At 53.8% G+C, this 15,753-nt stretch overlaps 4 non-coding genes across 4 annotated transcripts; 1 reads left to right on the forward strand and 3 right to left on the reverse strand.

Annotated features, from left to right (window-relative positions):
* Window positions 1-3,151: 3,151 nt before the first annotated feature.
* On the reverse strand, window positions 3,152-3,223 carry TRNAQ-CUG (transfer RNA glutamine (anticodon CUG)). Its single transcript has one exon. It is a non-coding gene; the product is annotated as a tRNA-Gln (tRNA).
* Window positions 3,224-5,160: 1,937 nt separating this feature from the next.
* Window positions 5,161-5,233, reverse strand: TRNAV-AAC (transfer RNA valine (anticodon AAC)). Its single transcript has one exon. It is a non-coding gene; the product is annotated as a tRNA-Val (tRNA).
* A 1,370-nt stretch (window positions 5,234-6,603) lies between these two features.
* TRNAF-GAA (transfer RNA phenylalanine (anticodon GAA)) lies at window positions 6,604-6,676 on the forward strand. The gene has a single exon. It is a non-coding gene; the product is annotated as a tRNA-Phe (tRNA).
* A 5,453-nt stretch (window positions 6,677-12,129) lies between these two features.
* On the reverse strand, window positions 12,130-12,202 carry TRNAR-UCU (transfer RNA arginine (anticodon UCU)). The gene has a single exon. It is a non-coding gene; the product is annotated as a tRNA-Arg (tRNA).
* Window positions 12,203-15,753: the final 3,551 nt, after the last annotated feature.

The raw sequence follows: 15,753 nt of genomic DNA on the forward strand, positions 1-15,753 counted from the left end.
TCCCGGTTAAATGACATTGATTGACTTTTCCTGCATTAAATTATCCAATTTTGTTTTGGGCCTTCTTGCAGATTTCAGTTTTGCAACATCCTCTGGCAAGGAGTTCCACTGGGTGCAAAAATGCTTCCTTTTGGTTTATTTTTAACTTGGTTACTTACCAGTTTCATTCTCTCACCCTGGTTCTTTAGTAGGAGAAAAAATACTTTCTGCACCCCTGTCATCATCACATAAACCCCTGTCCCGTTGCCCCTTGCTTGTCCCTTTCCCAAGCTGAGAAGAAGAAGTTCCATGAGCTCCTGGGAGCTGCTGTTCCAAAGAAGAGGCATTTCCTGTGGAGAAGATGGCCAATCCCCTACACAGAGCCCCAGGAAATACCAATGGACATTGGGAAAGCTCCCTCTCGGGCACAAAGGCAGCACTTTTCCAATGGAGCTAATTCTGCCCCACCTGCCCCCTGCCTCCAGTGTTCCTGGCACTGCCTGGCCCAGGAGGGCTGGTGTCCAGCAGCTCTCTGCCTCAGTGTGGCTGGCTTTTGGGGAGAGCAACTAGGAAGTGGGGGAGGGGGGCTAGGGCAGCCACTTAGCCCCTGGCTGGCTCTGCCAGTAAAAAGATGATGATCTCCCTGAACACTGGAGAATGTGGGCATTGATCCCACTGCCTCTCACATGCAAAGCGAGCGCTCTACCACTTGAGCTAATTCCCCTGCTGTGTTCAGTTTGGCCTTCTTGGAGGCTCTTCCCTTCTCCACGGGGACGTCTGTCTTCTAGGTCAGTTAGTCGTGGGAAAGGAGAAGGCTCCGAAAAGGCCACAAGGGCAACTCTCAGGAAGGAGACTCCCTGCAGCAAAGCCATGGGCGGGGAGGGCAGTGGCAGGGTGTGGTCTCTTTGATGGCCCCTGCCCTGCAGCCTGTCCCACCTGGTCATTGTCATGGACTCTCTGTGAGGTCATCACCTCCCAATCTCCTTTAGCCAATAAGATGTGGTGCTGCAAAAGGCCCTTGTGATGTCACTGCCACACCCACCCCTGCCCTCCAGGGCTAATGTCCTGCCCCAGGCAGCCCCTTTGCCTGGCTGAGCTGCTCCCAGGGGTGAAAGTGACACATTTCTTACAGGGGCTGTTCTATTGGGCACCACCCTTTGGGGGGGGGGAGGAGGATCAAGGCAGGAAGTCAGGGGAGGGGTTGTGATAGGACCGTACCTGTAAGAAATTAAAATGTGGAGTGTGGGCGGCTCAGGGCAGGGATTTGGGGAGTGTGTGAGAGTGGGGGGGGGGGCTCAGGGCAGGGGTGAGGATGTGGAAGGGTAGAGAAGTCAGGGCACATGCAGCCTTTGTTACTCACCTGGCTCAGCTGGCAGCTGACACGCTGTTCCTTGCTTCCCTTCTGCTGCTTCATCTCTTAGGGTGCCCCCCGCCTGCCCCGTGCTGAGAGCCAGGCCCAAGCAGGAAAGAGGCGGCTGGGCCCTCTTGGTGTCAGGGTCCCACCACCCATCTTCCCACCATCAGCAGCCACAGCCCCTGTCAGCCACTGGGTCAGCCCAGGAAGGGAGGCAGGAAATGGGGCCAAGTAGTGAGTTAGGGTATGAGAGGCAGGCAAAGCTCATCTTGCCTTGCAGGGCCACCAGCAACAGCATGTGTCTTGTGCGCTGCTGTGGAGTAAAGCATCCCTGAGGGAGAACCCTGCCCCCAGGGCTACGTCTAGACTGGCCCCAAATTCCAGAAAAGGGATGCAAATCAGGTAAGTCAGCATAGGGAAATCCGCGGGGGATTTAAATATCCCCCGCGGATTTAAATAAACATGTCCGCCGCTTTTTTTCCGGCTTGGAGAAAAGCCGGAAAAAAGCATCTAGACTGGCCCGATCCTCCGGAATAAAGCCCTTTTCCGGAGGATCTCTAGGAATAAGAGATCCTCCGGAAAAGGGCTTTATTCCGGAGGATCGGGCCAGTCTAGACGTTTTCCGGATTTTCCCCAAGCCGGAAAAAATAGGTAAAGCTACAGAAGCTGATGGGGACAATCAGCGGGCGGAGGGTTATTTTTTCTCCTCCCTGGGCTGATGTGGCTAGAACTGAGGAGAAGAAAATCCTCTTCCCTTCTCCTCAGAAGATGGAAATTGCAGTTGTGCTATCTTTGGTTCTACTAAAGCTGGATCCCAGGACTAGACTTTTCTTTCTAAAACCCTGGTGAAAACTGAGAGCCAATTGCTTGCAGGCTGAGAATGTGAGTTAAAGAAAGCTATCACCCAGGATGGGGCTTGAACCCATGACCCTGAAACTAAGAGTCTCATGTTTTACCCACTGAGCTAACCAGGCTGTGTGCAAAAAGTTTCCTAATATCCCATCACAGCATAACAGGAGCCAAGTGTTCTCCACTGCCTGACTCAAGGCTCTTTCTTGACCCTCATGTGGGGTTCTGGTCTGTGGAGAGGTTTGAACTCGAACCCCACTCCCAACACACCCACTTCTTTCCCCACAAGGAACGGCCCCATTTCCATCTCTCCAGGGACAGGAGAAGGGCTCTGGCCTGTTCTCTGCAAAATGTTCAGCCTGTTTCATTTTCTGCAGGAACGAGTGGGATCCATGCGCCCTGTTCCCCAGTGAGAGGTATGTGTCCTCTTCCCCCCTTTCCACAGACACAGCAAGCCAGGGGGTTGTGCACCTGCAGTGGCCCCTTCCTACTTGACCTCCCACAAAGCTGGGGTGCAAAGCTGCTAGACCCCAGCCCTCCTGGGCCAAGCCATGGCAGAGGTAGCAGGATTCACTCCCGTCTTCTTCTGCCTGCGCCCTGGTACTGAGGGGCCGGCCCCTTTCCTGCTGCCCCAACTCTTATTCCCACAATGCACTTTGTGCAGGGGCCATTGGTCTTTGTGCCAAGGTGCGTGGCTGGGAGCCAGGACTCAGGACCCTTCCCCCAATCCCCCCTCTGACCCACTCACACTGTCTGGCTGCCTCCATCACGGGCTGAGCTCAGGGGTCAGGTGGGTGACCTGCCCTGCAGCTGTGATGGCATCAGACCCTTCCCGCTGGCCTGCTCCGTCTGGAGATGGAGCTCCAGTGGCCTCAGACACCCAGCAAGAGGAAAAAAACTCTCTTTGTTGAACCTTAGTGCATGGAAGCTGAAGCACCAGGACCTTGTAACAACCAGCAGAGTCTTAGTAGGTCCCACTGAGATTTGAACTCAGATTGCAGGATTCAGAGTCCTGAGTGCTGCCCCTTACACCATAGGACCTGTGATATGAAAGTATAGTGGGAACCTCTGACTCTCAGCTCTCAGGCTGGCCTCTGCTCTCCTGGCTTCTCTCCAGCTGCTTCATCCCCCAGGACTCCCTGTAAGAAATGTGTCACTTTCACCCCTGGGAGCAGCTCAGCCATGCAAAGGGGCTGCCTGGGGCAGGACATTAGCCCTGGAGGGCAGGGGTGGGTGTGGCAGTGACATCACAAGGGCCTTTTGCAGCCCCTCAGCTTATTGGCTAAAGGAGGTTGGGAGGTGATGACTTCACAGAGAGTCCATGACAGTGGCCAGGTGGGCCAGGCTGCAGGGCAGGGGCCATCTCAGAGCCCCCCCCTCCCCCCCCCCGCATGGCTTTGCTGCAGGGAGTCTCCTTGAGAATTGCCCTTGTGGCCTTTTCGGAGCCTTCTCCTTTCCCAAGACTAACTGACCTAGATGACAGACGTCCCTGTGGAGAAGGGAAGAGCCTCCAAGAAGGCCTCTGTTAATGCAGCAGGGGAATTAGCTCACTTGGTAGAGTGCTTGTTTAGCATGTTAGAGGCAGTGGGATCGATGCCCACATTCTCCGATACAGTTCAGCTTTTATCCCTTATTTTCACTGTCCGGGGCTCAGTGGCTTCCTCCCTCTTCCTACCTGCTCTCCCAAAAGAGACAGACCTGGCTCCCCTTTCTTTGCTACCAGCAATTGCCATGCTGCAAACCAGAGAGTGGAGATATCAGGCTCTGTGGTGCAATGGAAAGCATGTTGGGCTTTTAAGCTGCAACAAAATGCAGGACTATGTAGCACTTTAAAGACAAACAAGATGGTTTATTAGATGATGAGCTTTTGTGGGCCAGACCCACTTCCTCAGATCAAATAGTGGAAGAAAATTGTCACAACCATATATACCAAAGGATACAATTAAAAAAACCGAACACATATGAAAAGGACAAATCAAATTTCAGAACAGAACGGAGAGGCGGGGGGGAAGGTAAATGTCTGTGAGCTAATGATATTAGAGGTGATAATTGGGGAACCTATCTTTGTAATGGGTAAGATAACTAGAGTCTTTGTTAGGACCCCGCCGTAAAGTGTCGAATTTTAGCATGAATAACAGTTCAGAGGATTCCCTTTAAAGTGCAGTTTTAAAAGGCTTTTGAAGCAGGAGGCAGGTAATTAAGTCATTGAGATAATGTCCTTTCTGAGTTAAAATGGCAAGAAACTGTTTTTTTTCTGTATTTTGTTTCAGCTACCCTAGACTAACATGGCTACTTTTCTATCACTCTTTTAAGCTGCAGTGATTCATGTGAGCCCAGCTAGACATTCAAAGTTTGTGGGTTCAAGTCCCACGAGTGTCACTTTAGCTGCTTTCTCATTTCCAGGGCGCAGCTTTTACAGACCAGGCAATCCTTAGGGTGAAACTGGGGTGAGCTTGAGTCCAGACAGTTCCCAGCAGACCCCAGTGAGGATGGAGGGAAGGCCTGGTTCTTGTGGCTGGGGCTGGGCGTTGTTCTGAAAGGCTTCAGGTGCCATTAGATCGTTTTATCCCTCCCTGTCTCCTACTGGTGCTGAGCAACACTCAGGCTATGTCTGCCCTACACTGCTCTTCTGGGAAAAGCTACGCAAACTTCAAAACCCAGTTTGTGCAGCTTTTTCTTCTGCTTCTTTTTTTTTTTTTTTGGAAGAGGCTTTTCCGACATTTGGCCTGTTACACTGGGCAAGTCACACAAGGGAGGCAGCAGGCAGAGCCGGCCCAATACACCAGCCTCCGAGGGCAGGGAGGCCAAGGCACAAGCAGCTGCCTGGCCTAATTTATCTGGCTTCCCCAGGTTGGCACCCAGGGGCATTATCAGCTGACGTTACCCCCCCCCCCGCCGTCACATGAGCGTTGGGCTCATCAACAGGCTGGTCAGCAGCAGCTGCAGTTACCTGGGCACCGCAATAAGAGAAGACCCTGTGTTTCTGCCTGGCTTTGAACCAGGGACCTTTTGTTTGTTAGGCAAACATGATAACCACTACACCACAGAAACACATTTCAAGGCAGGGAACTTGGCTGACTGTTCTGTTCCTAGCTCTTTCTAACACCCTGGTCTGGAGGGGAGGGGGATGCTCCTTGTGAACACTCCACCTCTTGTTCTCAGGGAAGCACCTAATTTCCTCACCAGCACCTTGAGATTTGTAGCTCAAAGCTGGAGCTGCTGTGGAAGGAGGTGAAGCTACAGAAGCTAACCGGGGACAATCAGTGGGCGGAGGGTTATTTTTTCTCCTCCCTGGGCTGATGTGGCTAGAACTGAGGAGAAGAAAATCCTCTTCCCTTCTCCTCAGAAGATGGAAATTGCAGTTGGTTCTCTCTTTGGTTCTACTAAAGCTGGACCCCAGGACTAGACTTTTTCTTTCTAAAACCCTGGTGAAAACTGAGAGTCAATTGCTCACAGGCTGAGAATGTGAGTTAAGGAAGGGCACCGCCCAGCATGGGGCTTGAACACATGACCCTGAAATTAAGAGTCTCATGCTCTACCAATTGAGCTAGCCAGGCTGCCTGCAAGAAAGTACCTAATTTCCCATCTCAGTGTAACAGGAGCCATGTGTTCTCCACTGCCTGACTCAAGGCTCTTTCTTGCCCCTAATGTGGGGTTCTGGTCTGTGGAGAGGTTTGAACTCGAACCCCAATCCAGACACACCCACTTCTTTCCCCACAAGGAACGGCCCCATTTCCATCTCTCCAGGGACTGGTCCGTTCTCTGCAAAATGCTCAGCCTGTTTCATTTTCTGCAGGAACGAGAGGGATCCATGCGCCCTGTTCCCCAGTGAGAGGTATGTGTCCTCTTCCCCCTTTCCACAGACACAGCAGGCCAGGGGGCTATGAGCCTCCAGAGGCCCCTTCCTACTTGGCCTCCCACAAAGCTGGGGTGCCAGAGGCAGGCTCTGACTGGGAGACACTCCCAGCAGCCAAGCACATTTCTCAGGCAGCCCCTTCCCTGCGCAGGGGGTACAGGTCACACGCCTGGGTGAATAAGAGCTTGTGGGGACTGGCCAGGGCTTCAAGCAGGCAGCTCCCATTGGCCACAAACGAGCTTGGAGCAGGGACCAGGCCTGAAGCCTTTTCCTCTCCAGCTGAGAGACACAAAGGGCCCAGCAGCCCCTTCTCTCAGCTGTGCGTGGGGGCAGGGTGAGCAGGGAATCTGCCTGAGGCTTCTTGCTGCCATGTTGGGTGGCTTCATGGGCTGGATCCAGCCCGCTGGCCTGTATTGCCCAGGCCTGGCTTAGCGGGAATCTTGGCTCTGGCTGTGGGGGAGGGGCGCTGTGGAAAGGCCAGTCTGGCCTTCCTGGGCAGGGCATCACGACATGCTGCCAAACATCCTGGACAGAGAATTACAGGCCACACAGGATTCTTATCACAGCCAAAGTAGCTCAGTGGGGAGAGTGTTAGACTGAAGATCTAAAGGTCCCTGGTTCAATCACAGGCTTTGGCATGCTCCAATAGGGGCTAATTACTTCAAGTTGATGGTTTTGCTTAGAGCTGTTCTCACAACCTGCACTGCAGGAGAAAAGGGGAGCTGAGCTGCATCCTGGGGCTCTTCCTGCTTTCTCTTGGCCCTCGGTCTCTATCCTGCCACAGGGCAGGTACAAGGGCTACAGTTGGGGGGAATCAGGTGACACCACAAAAAACACTCCCTGTTGGCAGTGCTGGAACATGGCATCACATGAGCATGTTGTTAACACCCATGTCTCCCCCCCTCAGGGCCACTAGAGATGTCCGGCAGCTCTGTCCTTGCACCCTGGGGCTGTCTGTCTGGGCCATGCACTCACACACACTGGCCCCTCCCTTTCTAGGACAGGGCTCCTGTTGTTCCTTGCTTTACTCAACCTGGGAGTTGGGCTTATCCCCAAGCAGCAGGGGCTGTGTTTACCTGGGGAGCCACAAATAGGAGCAGAACCCCCTGTTCCCACTTTCTGCTTGGCTTTGAACCAGGAGCCTTTTCCACATTAAGCAAACACGATAACCACCACCCCACAGAAACATGCTTGTCAGTTTTTTTCTGTACATAAACTTGGACAAATATTCTGTTACTAATTCTTTGGCCAAGGCAGAGCAAGAGCAGGGAACAAGACCCCCCCCCCCAATACTTCTCTAGACCCTTTCCTCCCAACATGGGGGGGGGGGGGGCTGTTTGCCTCGGGAGGAGTGACCCACATCATATCCCCAACATTTCTGCCCTTCCTGGATGGACCTTTGGGGGCAGGCCCAGACACTCCATCCTCTAACTCAACTCCTATCACACACTGGAGCAGGTCAGCCCCCAGGGGTAGGGCTGAGCCATGGGGTGCTGGGCAAGGGACAGAGGCTGCAGGAGCTGAGAGTTTCCCTAGAGCTCAGGGACCCATAAGGAGGCACCGTGCTCTGTGTCTCTATCGGAAGGCGCAGAAAGGGATTGACTGGGGACAGGGAGAGTGGCTCAGGGGTTGTGCAGCTTGTTGCCCTGGTTAGGGCATGGCCAAAACACAGGCCTCACTGGGAGCAGGATTTGAACCTGCGCAGGGAAACCCTTTTGGATTTCTAGTCCAACATCTTAACCACTCGGCCACCACAGCTGTGAAGTCAGCAGTGCCCCAGGATCAGGGACGGTGGTAAATAATCCCAGTGCCCAGGCCTGACCTCACCCGCCCCACAGAATTCACCCAGCAAAAATGGCTCCAGAACAGGGCAAGCTTGGGGGCTCATTGCTGGGCCCTGGGGTGAAGCATTAAACCAGCCTCCTCCTGCGGGGCCTGTGAGTGTTGCTGTCCCTGCTGTACAGACAGGGCCATGGAGACAGGGAGAGGTTCACTGAATGGGCCAAGGGCACCCAGTGAGTTAGAGCCCAGCTCTGCCCCCAGCTCCCTGCCCCACCCACCGATGTGCTGACTCCCTCGCTGCCAGGGGCTGTTTGCATTGGCCTCTTTTGTTTTCTTTTCTGCTGTGAGACATTGGGACAGTTGGCCAGGGCGTCCCGCAGTTGCCATCTCCCTCTGTGCAGGTGCTGTCCAGAGCCCCGACTAGCAAACGCTGACACTGCTGTTAGATCCAGACCAGAGGGGAGTGTTTAAGGGTTATTTCGGAAGAAGGGTTTTCTCCCCAAATAACTGCATCTAAACGGTGTTTTTTATTTCATAATAAAGTATTTTGAAACAGCACCCGGACACGATTATGCAAATAGAGCGCGGGATATTTAAATCCCGGTTTCATTTACAATTTCGAATGTCTCCATTTGCATCCCTCTCCTGAAGGAGACTGCAAGTGTCGACATGTCCTGGGTGTTGCAACCTCCCAGCACTCACCTGATGTTCCCTCCCCTCTGCCTGAAGACGTTTGGGAGTCCTCCTGCATCTCCTGGAGCTGCAGGACATCAGCGTTGTCATCCTGAAGCTGCAGCCGCTGCTTCCCAGGTGTCTCCATCCCAGACTCCACAACTATCCCTGGAGACGGGGCTCCCCACACCCCGGGATTCGGTCCAGTTCCTCACAGTATGCACAGTGCTGCGGTGCTTCCCCAGAGCGGGACCTGCCCTCACGGGCCCTCACATACCCCTCCCGCAATTCATTAACCTTGGGTCTGACTTGGGCTAGGATGCAGGAGTGGGGAGGTGGCCTTTCTCTGCAAGGCCATCAGCCATTGGGCCATATGTTAGATAATTACCTGGAGGTTAGGTCCATAAAAGCTATTAGCCAGGGGATAAAATGGTGTCCCTGGCCTCTGTTTGTCAGAGGCTGGAGACGGATGGCAGGAGACAAATCGCTTGATCGTTGTCTTCGGTCCACCCCCTCCGGGGCACCTGGTGCTGGCCACTGTCGGCAGACAGGACACTGGGCTAGGTGGACCTTTGGTCTGACCCAGTATGGCCATTCTTATGTTTTTATGTTTATAAATGTCTGCATTCGTCCACCTGGACTGCCGCGCCTGCAAAGACCCCTCCTTGGATCACAGCTCCAAGAGGGTCTTTATCTCTGGCCCAGACACTGACAGTGCCTGGTGTTTGCTGCCCCCTGCTTCGTCCTGTGATGTGTCCCTGAAGAGGTCTCTGGGGGCTTGTGCCTGTGACATGGCTCTCCAAAAGGAAGACGTGCTCGATCTTAGGCAAAAGACCCAGAAACAACACTTTACGGCAAAAAACACAAGGACGGCTCTTAGCCCGCATCCCCGGGCCACACAGAGTATCCAGAAGTCACTTCCCCACCTCTCCCTTGGCTGCTCTAGAGCTTAGCCCAAAGTCTGATAAACTCTACTCTCCCACCCAACAACCTCTGGGACTCCTCTCCCGCCTGGCTCCTCACACCACGCAGAGTGCAAGGCAGCCACTACCCCAGCGTCACCACTTCTGGTCTGTGCCTAATGGCCAAGAAGTTCTGCTTTCCCCAAACCACACGGGCACTCTCTGGCCAGCCTCATGGCAGACGTGGGCTTCCCTCACTAATTTTCCTAAAAGCTTTCCAGGCAGGCATTGGTGGTATAGCAGTGAACAAAACTGCCTTTGAAGCAGTTCACCTGGGTTTGATTCACAGCCAATGCAGTGTAAAGAAGGAGCATGAAAGCTTCTTGCTGAGCCCTTATTTGAACCCTGCAAAAACAGGCACAAATGGGTCCTGCAGTTGCCTCTCACGGCTTTTCATCCTCTCCAAGAGCATGCACAGTAATGCAGGGATTCCCTCACATACCCCTGCCGCAATTCCTTGACCTTGGATCTGACTTGGTCTAGGATGCGGGGGTAGGAGGGAGGTGGCCTTTCTTTGCAAGACCATTGGCCATTTGGCCAAAAATGTCCACATTCCTCCGCATGGACTGCAGAGACCTGGGCATTATTAGCATGAAGCTCTAAATAGCTGAGCCAGCAGGCCCATGAGTAGCCCCACAATAGAGGGAAGAGAAGAGTTTTCCCTGCTATTGGGGAAAGCCTGCCAGACCAAGGGCCTTTTAGCCACCGGGGCTGTGCAGACTGGAGCTTCCTCCTACCATTTTTCTGGCTTGTTTTTGCTTCCCTGTCTATAGCAGGGAGCTAAAGGAGGGGGGTAGAACAGTCACCACAGCAAACATATCTAGCCAGCACAGGGCTTGAACCCATGACCTTGGCATTATTAGATCCACACACTAACCAACTGAGCTAGCCAGCCAAGCACAGCACAGCTCACAAATAGCCCTTTCAGAAAGGTGCGTCCAGCAGCTGAAGGGCTGTCTCTGCAGCTGCCAATGGCTCTTCTCTGACAGGGCCACTAGCGACTCACTGTGATGTGGGCAGGCTCATCCAGCTGGTTTGAGGTTTGGTCAAGCTGGCTGGTGGTCTCTCTTGTGCGCTGCTGAGGAGAAAAACGCCCTGAGCAGGACCATAAAGACCAATTTAAAAGAGAATTTAGACGGGGGCACCAAGCGGGCAAGAGTCAGAGCCTGGCAGCTTCTGGGACACAGAAGAGGTCTCCCCTGGCCACCCATGGAACTGCTGGTTCAGGAAAAGGCTGATTGGGGAGGGTGTTGGGAAGAAGGAAACCACAAGCCTGGAGCAGGTGCAGAGGCTGCTGTGACTGGCACTGGCAAGGCAGGGCTCTGACTGCAATTGCTGGGACAGGAGAGCCAGCACCACACGCCCTTGTGATTCCTTTGGGTTGTCAGTGTCCAGAGCTCCTGTGAGTGCAACCTCTGCAGCTTCCACAGCCATGGAGAGTGAGGGTCTGTGGGCATCAGGTGCTTCTCACTTGTGGTTTCCTTCTTCCCAACACTCCTCCCCAATCAGCCTTTTCCTGAACCAGCAGTTCCATGGGTGGCCAGGGGAGGCCTCTTCTGTGTCCCAGAAGGACCTGGGAAAATGTGAGCAAAGGCTGCAATATGGAACCACTGGGAATTGAACCCAGGCTCTTATGTTTATAAGGTAGGTGTTTTAGCCAGCTAAGCTGTGGTGCCCCTCTCAAGCTAGTCAGTGAAACTGCTCTATGGTCCCAGACAACACCTTTGACTCCCAAAGTGAAGCAATTTCCTTCCAGCCTTGGCAGTGTCTGCAGCTGAGCTGCACAAAGGAAGATACAAGAGCCCTGGGGGGAGGAGGGGTCTTTGCAGGAGGAACGTGCCTGAGGAAAGATACTGGAAGCGCAACAGACACACAAAAGGGGCACGAGGGACAGTTTGAGTCTCCACCCCCCAAACCCCACCAGGCAAACTACCCCATGGGCCTTGCCCACACACAGCTCAGGGCCTGGGGATTTCCTGGGGATTTTCTGTCAGTTTGCTAGACCAAATAAGTAGCCTCCCACCTCTGGAGTCTCTGCCTCTCATGGGCCTTCTCAGCCTCAGGCTCCGCTTTGTCTCCAGACAGACCCTGCTCTGCTACAGCCACCTCCTCCCTCCAGCTGTGATTCCTGGGCCTTCTAGAGGAAAACGCATCCTTTCATTCTCACTTTGGGTACGTCTAGACTACCGCGTTTTGTCGACGGAAGTTTTGTCGACAGATACTGTCGACAAAACTTCCGTCGACAAAGAGCGTCCAGACACATTGAGTTCTGTCGACAAAGCAAGCTGCTTTGTCGACAGAACTCCGTAGTCTGGACGCAATGTTACAGGCAATAACACCTTCTGTCGACAGAGTTCTGTTGACAGAAGGTGTTATGCCTTGTAAAATGAGGTATACCAGTGTCAACAAAACTGCTGAGTTCTGTCGACGTTATGTCGACAGAACTCAGAGGTAGTGTAGATGCTGGTATAGTTTTGTCAACAAAACTAGGTAGTCTAGACACACCCTTTGAATCCCTGGGATTTTAGCACTCAGATCTGCACCTAACACCAGCATTGGCTAGCAAGGGGTCTGAACAGCTTGTGTAGAGAAGGGAACAGCAACTGTGGAGCAGCCTTGCTAACTACTTCAGAGAGCAGAGGAAGGTAAACTCTTTACCAGTGAGAGAAAACTATCACCCCAGGTGGGACTTGAACCCACAATCCCTGGCTTAGAAGGCCAGTGCCTTGTCCATTAGGCCACTGGGGTACACAGAAAAAAAATGCCAGGGACAGAAATTCACCCTTCTAAATGGCCCTTCTTCAATTTTAGATCCTGATTAAGCCCCTTTGAAGAAGCCAGATACAAGGAAGGGCTGATCTCATTCCTCTGAAAATCAACTTTCCATAGGTATTGGCAGCAGGCTCCAAGTCATGGGCCTTGACGTCTTGTCTCCCTCCCAAAACCAGGGAAGTGTCTCCCACCACTGCAGACTCCTGAGGCTCTATGGCCCTGTCTGTAGAGCAGGGACAGCAACACTCACAGCCCCACAGGGGGGCCCCTGGCCTAGCAATGTGGCCCCCTCAGCAGCCTCTGATGTTCCCTGCTTGAGCCCTAGAACCAGCCCTGAGTGACTGGGCAGAGGGGGAGCAGCTCACACAGGCCAAGGGGCTGGACCTGAGCCTGCAAGGCAGCAGTGACATCACAAGGGCCTTGTGCAGCACCTCAGCTCATTGGCTGGGAGACAGTGACCTCACAGAGGATCCATGGCAACAGCCAGGTGGGACAGGCTGCAGGGCTGGGGCATCTCAGAGACCCCAATGGCCTGGCTGCCTGGAATCTCCTTTGTGAGGTTTCCCCTTGAGGGCAGAAGGGATTGAGGGTCCCAGCTGGGAGTGTCACTGTGGAGATTTCCCCTTTCCCCAGGCTGCAGTGGGAGGGGCTAGGGCAGGCAGGGATACAAGAGGGGCTGGCACTGAACTTCTGGGAGAAGCAAGAGGGAGGGCTGCAAACACCTGATGAGGATGAGATTTGAACCCATGCATGCAGAGCACAATGGATTAGCAGTCCATCGCCTTAACCACTCATCCACCTCATCTGAACTGAATGGTTTTGTTTCAAATCACCTGAAGTCAGTGCTTCAGGGAATCTTTCTGCCACTTGCTGACTGGCCAGGGACCCCCAGGGCTGGAAGGTTTTGGCTTTTCACAATGTTCCCTGGGCTGTTGTACAAAGCTCAGTGCTGGTAACAAACCCAAAAGCCCCCTGGCTACATCTACCCTGCAGACTTCTTGCTCAAGAACTGTTTTGTGCAAGAGTTCTTGTGCAAAAGGTCTTGCGCAACAGTGTCTCTGCACTGCCATGTGCTGTTGCACAAGAAAAGTGCTTTTCTGTAAGAGCGCCCATGGCAGTGTGGACGTTCTCCTGCGCAGGGAAGCTCTGATGGGCATTTTAGCCATAGGGCTTTCTTGAGCAAGAAACTGCTGTTGCCCATCCACAGTGCCTCCTTGTGGACGAGTTCTTGCACAAGAGGGCTTATTCCTTGTGGGGAGACCAATAACTTCTGTGCAAGAAGCCCTGTTTTCTGATGCTGAACTATAAATTTACTTACACAAGAAGGTACCTGCAGTGTAGACGCTCTGCAAGTTTTTACACAAGAGCACTTGCTCGTGTACTAAAAGCCTGCAGTGTAGATGTAGCTCTGCAGTGTAGAGACAGCCTGAGAGAGACAAGGAAAGGAAGTGGCCAGAGCCTCCCCCCAGCAGGCTGGTCCTCAACAGGACGGGCACGTCTACACAGCACCCTCACCTCGAAGTGAGCTGTGCAATGTGAGCGGGCTGCCGGGGCCCCCAGGGGAAGGTCTGTGGGGAGTTTCCAAGGCAACAACAACAACAAAGTTTCATAATCTACACTCATGTGACTGTGATTTATTCCTCCACTAGCAAGTGTGTCTGAAGGGATGAGAAATGCAGGGCCCAGGTGCAGGGAGCCGGGTCACATTCTCCTGCCTGAGTCTCAGTCCTGGCTGAAGCCTGGCTACAGAGAGAAGAGGCCAATGCAAACAGCCCCATGGCAGCGAGGGAGTCAGTACGTGGGTGGGTGGGTCGGTGGGTGGAGCTGGGGGCAGAGTTCAGCTCTAACTCACTAGGGTTGTGTCCCATAGTTCAAAATAATCGATGCGCCTATTTTGAAATAGCTTATTTTGTAATTTGGGGCTGGCTACACAGCACTTACTTCGAAATAAATCGCTGTTCCAAAACGTCCCTCCCTCCTCCTGCCATGCAGGGACGTCGGAATAGCGAGCCCGTTATGGTTTGAAACAAGGGGCTTGCTCTTAAGATGCATCTGTGTGATATGAGCACCACGTCCTAAACCTCCGAGCTAGCCGGCCCCCGGGTGTCAGTCTCACAAGTGGCCCTTTCAGAACGGAGCCTTGGGCAGTGGCAGTGATGTTTTGGGCTCCGGAACAAGGTAGGGGAGGTAGCAAAAGCTTTTCTAGGCAGGGGAGTTAGCTCAAGTGGTAGAGCACTTGCTTAGCATGCGAGAGGCAGTGGGATCCATGCCCACATTCTCCAACTGTGGCTCAGCTCTTATCCCTTATTTTCACTGTTGGGTGCTCAGTGGCCCCCTCCCTCTTGGTACCTGCTCTCCCAAAAGAGACAGACCTGGCTCCCCTGTCTTTTCCCCCAGCAATTGCCGTGCTGCAAAGCAGAGAGTGGAGATAACAAACTCAGCAGTCCGTCAAGCTTTGTGGTACAATGGAAAGCATGTTGGGCATTTATGCTGTAGTGGCTAGTGTGAGCCCAACTAGACAGTCAACGGTTGTGGGTTCAAGTCCCACCAGTGTTACTTTAGCTGCTTTCTCATTTCCAGGCTGTTTTAATGCTGAAATTGGGGTGGGCTTCAGTCCAGGTAGTTCCCAGCAGACTCCAGTGAGGGTGGAGGGAAGGGCTGGTTCTTGGGTTGTTGGCTGAGGGTTGATCTGAAAGGCTGCAGGTACCATGTCCTGCCCAGGAAGGCAAGACTGGCCTTTCCACAGCGCCCCTCCCCCAGAGCCAAGGTTCCCTCTAAGCCAGGCCTGGGCAATACAGGCCAGCGGGCTGTATCTAGCCCATCAAGACACTCCCTGTTTGCCCCACCCCCGCAAGCTGCTGAGAACAGGGACTGCTGGGCAGTTAGTGTCCCTGTTCCCAGCACAATCCCATTGGCTGGTTTCTGGCCATATGAAGCGTCATCCCCCCTCCACTCAAGGTCTTATTCATCGACCCAGATGGCCCCTGCAGCTTGTGTGGGGACAAGGCAGACAGGCTGCCTGAGAAATGTGCTGGGCTGCTGGCCGGGAGTGAGCCAGGTAAGTCTCCCAGCCAGAGCCTGACTGACACCCCAGCCCCTCCCTTCCCTCAACTCCCGGGTACCGCACATAAACCAAACCCTCTCCCCCCACCTGAACCCACACCCCTCCCAGATCCTGCACCCCAATCCTCTGCCCCAAGTCACAACCCAACACCCCGCAACCGTTCCTGCACCCCAGTCCTCTGCCCCAGGCTCCTGTCTGCACCCAGCCTCCATCCCAGACCCCATCCCAGACCCCCACCTCCTCCGATAATAGCATGGAAAAGTGCAGGCTTGAGAGTGGTTCCCCATCAAAAGTCCTTGCCCACTCCTGCCTAAACTGTGCAGCAGCCCAGCCTCAAAGCTGCTTACTGATCCCTTCTCAGCCAGGGGCTCTGGACTCTGCCCCTGGAGCTGCCCTGTCCTCTCCAGAGCCCTTAGGCTGGTACCGGGGAGGCCTGAGTCCAGGCAGTGTCCAGTAGAGCCCA

The sequence above is a fragment of the Pelodiscus sinensis genome, chromosome 19, assembly GCF_052426305.1.
Source record: "Pelodiscus sinensis isolate ZL-2025 chromosome 19, ASM5242630v1, whole genome shotgun sequence".
In the NCBI taxonomy this organism is placed as follows: Eukaryota; Metazoa; Chordata; order Testudines; family Trionychidae; genus Pelodiscus; species Pelodiscus sinensis.